Raw genomic sequence first — 9,030 nt, forward strand, 5'->3', positions numbered from 1 at the left:
TGGTCTGTTCTATGGAAAGACTGGAGTTCAAGTACAATCTGAATTGTTGCCTTATAGCCAAAGGAAGAATAGGCTCTGCTATGGTAAATTTATCAGGTTACTCTTTCAACAATGTGTATTCATAAACACAGGACATGTGGCCTGATCATAAAGAAAGTAGATGGAATTTCTTATACCTTTCTATATACACGTTTGCTTAGGCAAGGAAAACGGGTCCATGGAGACTGGAAGAATTCTGATTGTACAGTTGAAAAAGGAACTGTGTGGCAGAAGAAATGTAAAGCTACCAGTAAAGAAACTTGCTTCTAGACCTAGACCTGCTACTAACTAGCTTTGTAACTTTGTTTAAATCACTTCTCTCTGGGCCTTACTGAAAAAAGGGGATTGGGCTGGATAACTGCTACATTTCTGTGTCTTGGTTGATAATTAACTCTTTTATACAATAAAGCAATAAATAATACACTCTAAACTATTAGCAGTGGTTCTGGGAACTGCAGACTTCACAGTGTAATTACAACTTCCCATAATGTCTATGTACTACCAAATAGAGTTAAAGTTTCAGAAGACAACCCCACTCTCTTGAGAACCTTTGCCAACTGCCATTTTCTTTTATATAACAGATGCCCCATTTTCTTCCTATGCATCTTATCTTAGTAAATGGCACCTTCCTCCACTTCATACTTCTGGGAGTTATCCTTCATCCCCAAATTTGGGCAATATCCTTCATCCCTCCCTCTCAATCCCCACAACCAGCCAACTACCAATTCTCATTCATTCTACTTCCTAAATATGTCTCAGATCTATTTACTTTTACCAACTCTACTGCCACTAACCTAGTCCAAGCCACTTACCTACTTCAAGTCACTAACCTAGTCCAAGCTACATCATCTGGGCTGTGACAATAGTCTTCTTCATTGATCTACCCACTTCTACCCATGCCCACTCTTCCCAGTCCATCTTCCACGTAACAACCCAAGGGATCTTTTTTTCTAAGTTCTCATAGCACTTCCTCATGGAAGTGGGGAAGCACTTACTTTATTCTGCAAAAATAGCACTTCACATATTGTCACACCCTTTATTGTATACATATCTATCTCTTCCACTAGGTTGCAAAATTGTAGAGATGAGGAGCTGGATCTTACACATTTTTCTACTCAGGATATTTGGTACTTAAAAATACTAAGGTAAAGAAAATTGAACCAAATTTTAATAAATAATATCAACAAAATTACATAATATTACAGTGTTTATAAATATGTAGTTGGCATATATGAATGTGTGCTCATATTATACAAATATACTAAAATGTTAAGGAAAATTTATTCCGTGAGGTAAGGTTATGGGTTATATTGTGTATTCTGTAACTGTTTTGTAAATTTTCTTTTATAACTATTGAGATGTAAATATAAAACTGTACATAATTAATACAACTTGATGAGTTGGATATACACATATACACATGAGACCATTATCAAAATCAAGGTAAAAAGCATATTCATCACCTCCAAAAGTTTCCTTGTGTCCCTCTTCTTTTGTAGGGAGTGGAGGTATGGACACAATATGCAAATCATATCACATTACATCCTTTCTTAACCCCGCCTCCAGTGGCTTCCCACTGCACTTAGAATAAAACCCAAACATAACTCAGACCTCTGTTTCCTCATCTCTCCAGGCCCCCATCATCTTTCATCTGGACCTGCTTCTCCCCAACTCATGCCTCATATTCCATTTTCTATACAGAGTCAATGATCTTTTTAAAATACAACATGAATTTGTCAATCTCATGATTAAGACCCTATCATGGTTCCCTATTATCTATTGGGTTAAGTCCCAACTCCTTCAATTCAGTTCAATACACTCCCTCAGTCGTATCCAACTCTTTATGACCCCATGGACTGCAGCACGCCAGGCTTCCCTGTCCATCACCAACTCCCAGAGCTTACTCAGACTCATATCCATCGAGTCAGGTGATGCCACTCAACTATCTCATCCTTTGTCATCCCCTTCTCCTCCTGCCTTCAATCTTTCCCAGAATCAGGGTCTTTTCAAATGAGTCAGTTCTTCACATCAGGTGGCCAAAGTATTGGAGTTTCAGCTTCAGCATCAGTCCTTCCAATGAACATTCAGGACTGATTTCCTTTAGGATGGACTGGTTGGATCTCCTTGCAGTCCAAGGGACTCTCAAGAGTCTTCTCCAACACCACAGTTCAAAAGCATCAATTCTTCAGTGCTCAGTTTTCTTTATAGTCCAACTCTCACATCCATACATGACTACTGGAAAAACCATAGCTTTGACTAGAAGGACCTTTGTTGGCAAAGTAATGTCTCTTCTTTTCAATACACTGTCATAATTTTTCTTCCAAGGAGCAAGCACCCAACTCCTTAGCTTCCAAGGAGAAACTACCCAACTCCTTAGCTTGGTATTTAAGGGCTTTTAATAGTTTGCCCAACATTCTCCCCCCAGTCATACCATCTATTTCATCAGCCTCACCTTTGGACACTCACTTTCACCTTTACTTTGTCCTAACTATAACAAATCTCTTATTTTTTTTGTTTGTTTTAAATTCTATTGTGGAAAATTTCAGATGTACACAAAAATAGAAAGAATAGGACAATTAATCTCCTAATATCTATCATTGTACTTCAAAATTATCCACTCTGTGTCATTCTTGTTTTGTCTATTTGGTCTCCTCCCCACCCCACAGACTTTTATCTTTCTGGAGCATTTTGGAGCAAACCCCAGATTTCACATACACTCACCTGTCAATATTCAAGTGGGCAGTTCTCACAGAGGAGAACCCACCAACCTGCTTGGTGTTTTCCAAATATGTCTACTCTTCCCTGTGTCTTTGCACAGTGTGTTCTTTCTGCCTATTGTGGGCTTGGTTCCCTTACTTCACCTGACAAACTGCTAGGTATCATTCAAGGCCCACCTCAAATGTTAGTCTCTCTGTAAAAACTTCCCTGCCTCTCCTCTGTGCTCCCACAGTATTTTGTAATATGCTACACATTTACTGATATATAAAATAATGAAATATAAAATAATAAGTATGGTGGCGGTGGTTTAGTCACTAAGTCGTGTCCAACACTTTGCAACCCCATGGACTGTAAGGCCTCCAGGTTCTTCTGTCTATGGGATTTCCCAGCCAAGAATACTGGGGTGGGTTGCCATTTCCTTCTCTAATACATAAGTATAGCTCATATTAAATTATATTAATAGATCATATAATGCTATTGTATATTTCCTATTTCAAAAAACATTATAAAAATAGAATATGATATCTGGCCTATCGAATACCTATTGTATTCAAATTCTGTGTTATTGTGCCTTTCTCCCCTACTAAAGGGGAAGCCCTTTGGGACAGAGATTGTTTCTGTTTCTTTCTTTTCTCACAGCTTGAGCCCACCATGATTGTACTCAGCACCTAGCAGTGTTTGGTACATAGGATTAATATGCAAATATTTGTTGCTGCTAAGTCACTTCAGTCGTGTCTGACTCTGTGCGACCCCAGAGACGGCAGCCCACCAGGCTCCCCTGTCCCTGGGATTCTCCAGGCAAGAACACTAGAGTGGGTTGCCATTTCCTTCTCCAATGCATGAAAGTGAAAAGTGAAAGTGAAGTCGCTCAGTTGCACTGCAGCCCACCAGGATCCTCCATCCATGGGATTTTCTAGGCAAGAGTACTGGAGTGGGGTGCCATTGCCTTCTCCGAAATATTTGTTAAATTAATATATTAATCAGGTATAGTATCACAAAAAGCATATAGAAATTAGAGTTTAACAATTTACAATAGCCAAGACATGGAAGAAACCAAAATGTCCATCAACAGAAGAATGGATAAAGAAGATATGGTATATATACACAATGGAGTAGGCATGTGTGCATGCCAAGTCACTTCAGTCATGTCTGACTCTTTGTGATCCCATGAACTGTAGCCCGCCAGGTTCCTCTGTCCATGGGATTCTCCAGGCAAGAATGTTGAAGTGGGCTGCCATGCCCTCCTCCAGGGGGTCCTCCCAACCCAGGGATCAAACCCAAGTCTCTTATGTCTCCTGCATTGGCAGGAGGGTTCTTTACCACTAGCACCACCCAGTAAGGCCAATGGAATATTGCTCAGCCATTTAAAAAAAGAAAATAATGCCATCTGCAGCAATATGGATGGACCTAGAGACTATCATACTAAGTGAAGTAAGCCAGCCAGAGAAAAGATAATATGCTTACATGTGGAATCTTAAAAAAAAAAAAAGATATGAAAGAACTTATTTACAAAACAGAAATAGATCTACAGACTTAGAAAACAAACTTATGAATAAATGCTGGAGAGGGTGTGGAGAAAAGGGAACCCTCCTACACTGTTGGTGGGAATGCAAACTAGTACAGCCACTATGGAGAACAGTGTGGAGATTCCTTAAAAAATTGCAAATAGAACTACCTTATGACCCAGCAATCCCACTGCTGGGCATACACACCGAGGAAACCAGAATTGAAAGAGACACATGTACCCCAATGTTCATCGCAGCACTGTTTATAATAGCCAGGACATGGAAACAACCTAGATGTCCATCAGCAGATGAATGGATAAGAAAGCTGTGGTACATATACACAATGGAGTATTACTCAGCCGTTAAAAAGAATTCATTTGAATCAGTTCTGATGAGATGGATGAAACTGGAGCCAATTATACAGAGTGAAGTAAGCCAGAAAGAAAAACACCAATACAGTATACTAACACATATATATGGAATTTAGGAAGATGGCAATGACGACCCTGTATGCAAGACAGGAAAAAAGACACAGATGTGTATAATGGACTTTTGGACTCAGAGGGAGAGGGAGAGGGTGGGATGATTTGGGAGAATGGGAATTCTAACATGTATACTATCATGTAAGAATTGAATCGCCAGTCCATGTCTGACGTAGGGTGCAGCATGCTTGGGGCTGGTGCATGGGGATGACCCAGAGAGATGTTGTGGGGAGGGAGGTGGGAGGGGGGGTCATGTTTGGGAACGCATGTAAGAATTAAAGATTTTAAAATTTAAAAAAAAATAAAAAATAAATAAAAAATAAATAAATAATACTGTTAACACTAATTTAAAAAAAAAAAAAAGAAAACAAACTTATGGTTACCAAAGGGGAAAAGGAGGGGAATAAATTAGGAATCTGGAACTAACAGATACATTCTACTATATATCCTAAAAACAACAGGGACCTACTATACAGCACAGGAAACTATACTCAATATTTTGTAATACTTATAAGGGAAGAGAATCTGAAAAAGAATATACGTTTGCATCTATGTAATGAAGGACAGGGTACCCTGGCATGCATGGGGTTGCAGTGAGTCACACGTGACTTAGCAGCAGCTGCTAAGTCGCTTCAGTCGTGTTCGACTCTGTGCGACCCCATAGATGGCAGCCCACCAGGCTCCCCCGTCCCTGGGATTCTCCAGGCAAGAACACTAGAGTGGGTTGCCATTTCCTTCTCCAATGCACGAAAGTGAAAAGTGAAAGTGAAGTAGCTCAGTCATGTCCAACTCTTCACAACTCCATGGACTATAGCCCACCAGGCTCCTCTATCCATGGGATTTTCCAGGCAAGAGTACTGGAGTGGGGTGCCATTGCCTTCTCCAGACTTAGCAGCTGAACAACAGCAAATATGCACATATATACACACACACACACATATATATATATATATATATTTAGTTATATGTATATGTAACTGAATCACTATGCTGTACACCTGAAACTAACCTAACACTGTAAATCAACTCTACTTCAATTTTTTTAAGTTAGAAATTTAAAAAATATTAATTTGGAGTTCAACAGACTTGGATTTAAGTTCCAGTTCCAGCAGTTATTTACAAGCTATCTTACCTCTCTGAGCCTTGATTTCTCATTTGGCAACTGGCATAGTAATGCCTGTGTATGTTAGTTACCCAGTTGTGTCTGACTCTTTCTGACCCCATCAATAGTAGCCCATCAGGCTCTTCTGTCCATGGAATTTTCCAGGCAAGAATGCTGGAGTGGGTTGCCATTCCCTTCTCTAGGGGATCTTCCTGACCTAGGGATTGAACCTGGGTCTTCTGTATTGCAGGTGGATGCTTTACCACCTGAGCCACCAGGGAAGCCCATAGTAATGCCTACATCCCTGTATTGTGTGTGTGGGGGGGGTAAGTAAATAGTAACACAGTAGTAAATTCAAAAGCAATCACTACATACAAAAACCTTCCACGTGTACAGCAACAACAAAAAATATGCAACATGACCTAAGGCATAGTATTTCACACAATGCCTAGTATATAGAAAGTTCTCAGTGGTTGCAAGCTATTATCATTACGCTTGGCGATGAGGCTGCTGCCAGCCACCCTACTTATTCATTCACCTTTGTGTGAGGGAGAAGTGATTGATGGATAACCAAGCAGCTCGGCCCATGCAACAACTGTTCTTCATTTGTTGGTTCCATGGTTGTGTGACTGCTGCTTGCACTCTCTTATGTCTGTAGTTTATCAGCCATTGAAAATATTCCTTATGGAGGAGGTCCTAAGATGGCGGAGGAATAGGATGAGGAGACCACTTTCTCCCCCACAAATTCATCAAAAGATCGTTTAAACGCTGAGCAAATACCACAAAACAACTTCTGAATGCTGGCAGAGGACACCAGGCACCCAGAAAGGCAGCCCATTGTCTTCAAAAGGAGGTAGGACAAAATATAAAAGATATAAAGAGACACAAAAGAATTAGGGGCACAGACCCATCCCGGGGAGGGAGTCTTAAAAGAGGAGAAGTTTCCAAACACCAGGAAACCCTCTCACCAGCGTGTCTGTGGGGAGTTTTGGAATCTCAGAGGGCATTACAACCGGGAGGAAAAAATAAATAAAACCCACAGATTAGGCGCCTAACTGCAACTCCCAGCGGAGAAGTAGCCCAGACTCTCCCGTCCACCACCAGCAAGCGGGGACTGAACAGGGAGGTGCAGGCTGCATTGCTTTCGGTAAGGACCAGGCCTGAATGTCCTGAGGGCAATCTGAGGGGGCTAACATGAGATAGCAACCCAAACCATGGGATAGCCAGAGAGGAAAAAAAGAAGAGGAGAGAGAGAGAGAACTTTCCTGTGAAAAGCTCTAACCTAAGGCACTGCCGGCCCACTCACAGAACAAAAAACTGAGCGAATACCAGAGGAGAGTTAGCCAGCTGCGGACCATCCCATCCCCCACCAGAGGCAGGGAGGCAGGCGGGCAACAGCCAGAACTGGAAGGAAAGGGGCATCCTCTACCAAACTATAAGCAGGCTCGCAGTTGCTAATCAAGTCTTCCTGGATTCCTGGACGGTTGACATCTATCAGGAGGGTCGCAGCCTGAGATGAGCACCCCAGAAGAGACACACGGCACACATGAGATGGCGCTCCCACTGTGCACCCAGGAAACCGAGCAGCTGGGACCGGGGAGGTGATAAGACGTACAGCCCATGTGGGAAGAGAGCGGTAGCCAAGCACGTGGTCACCTGAGCTGCTTGGACCTAGGAAGGGCACAAAACGCAGGCCCAACTGAGTCTGTGCCTTTGTGGAGTACCCGAGAACCTGAACCTGAGCGGCGTAGATCTGGGAAGTGCACACAACCCAGGGCCCGCCTTAGCCTCTTCCCCAGCAGAGCAGCATGGAGCCTGAGCAGTGCAGACTGGGAAAGCACACATGCCATGAGCAAGGGCAAACCCAGTGTAGCCCAGACATTGTGAGTGCTCCCCACACACGCCAGTGATACTTGTTTGCAGTGTTCCTCCCTCCCCGCAGCACAATTGAACAAGTGAGCCTAAATAATTTACCACTTCCACCCCCTTGTGTCAGGGTAGAAGTTAGATACTGAACAGACTTGCTAACAGAGGAAGTCAAAATAAACAAAGAAGAGGGAACAGCTCTGGAAGTGACAGGTGCAACAGATTAAAACCCTGTAGTTAGCACTGACTACATTGGAAGGGACCTATAGACCTTGAGAAGAAGTATAAGGTGGAAAAAGGAACTATCTGAAACTGAACTGACAACACACTGCCTTCAACAGCTCCAGAGAAATTCCTAGATATATTTTACTATTATCATTTTTCAATTTTTTAAGGAATTTTAAGTTCTTTATTACTCCTATAATTTTCATTTTTAAAACCTACTATTACCTTGAGAAAAAAGACCCTACTTTTAAAGCAAATTTCATATTTTTTATATACCTTTTGCAATTTTGTTCTTTTAATATTGGATTTTCAAGAGTATAACCTCTACTCTAGATTTATAATCTTTGCTTTTGGGTATTGGTTATCAATTCTGTACCTTCAAGAATCCAATATTCAGTACCCATTTTTACTTAGGAGTGTGATTGCTGGCTTGGTTGCTTTCTCCCCTTTTGACTCTCCTTTTTCTCCCCGAGGTCACCTCTCTCTCCTCCCTCTGCCTTGTCTTCTTTACTTAACTCTGTGAATCTCTTTGGGTGTTCCAGGCTGTGGAGAAAACTTAGGGAACTGATCACAGGCTAGATTGGTCTCTCTCCTTTTGACTCCCCTTCCTCTCCTCCTGGTCACCCCTATCTCCTTCCTCCCTCTTCTCTTCTCTGTGGAAATCTGTGAACCTCTCTGAGTGTTCCAGACTGTGGAGAGCAAATAGGGAATTGATTACTGGCTGGCTTGCTCTTGTTGCTTTTGATTCCCTCTCTTCTCCTCCTGGTCACCTCTATCTCCCACCTCCCTCTTCTCTTCTTCATGTAACTCTGTGAACCTCTCTGGGTGTCCCTCACTGTGGAGAAGCTTTTCACCATTAACCTAGATGTTCTGTCATCAGTGCTGTATGGATGGACAAGTCTTGAGGCTACTACAAGAATAAGACTGAAAGACAGAGGCGGGAGGCCTAAATCCAAAAGTTGAGAATACCAGAAATCTCCTGACTCTAGGGACCATTAATCAACAAAAACTCATCCAAAAGCCTCTATATCTGCACTGAAACCAAGCTCCACCCAAGAGCCAACAAGTTTCAGAGCAAGACATACCTAGCTAA

General features: G+C 42.0%; 1 pseudogene; it reads right to left on the bottom strand.

Annotated features, from left to right (window-relative positions):
- The window catches only part of LOC138930821 (protein shisa-2 homolog), a 43,262-nt pseudogene extending 34,921 nt beyond the window's left edge, over positions 1-8,341 (bottom strand).
- Positions 8,342-9,030: the final 689 nt, after the last annotated feature.

This window comes from Ovis canadensis, chromosome X (genome assembly GCF_042477335.2).
Source record: "Ovis canadensis isolate MfBH-ARS-UI-01 breed Bighorn chromosome X, ARS-UI_OviCan_v2, whole genome shotgun sequence".
In the NCBI taxonomy this organism is placed as follows: domain Eukaryota; kingdom Metazoa; phylum Chordata; class Mammalia; order Artiodactyla; family Bovidae; genus Ovis; species Ovis canadensis.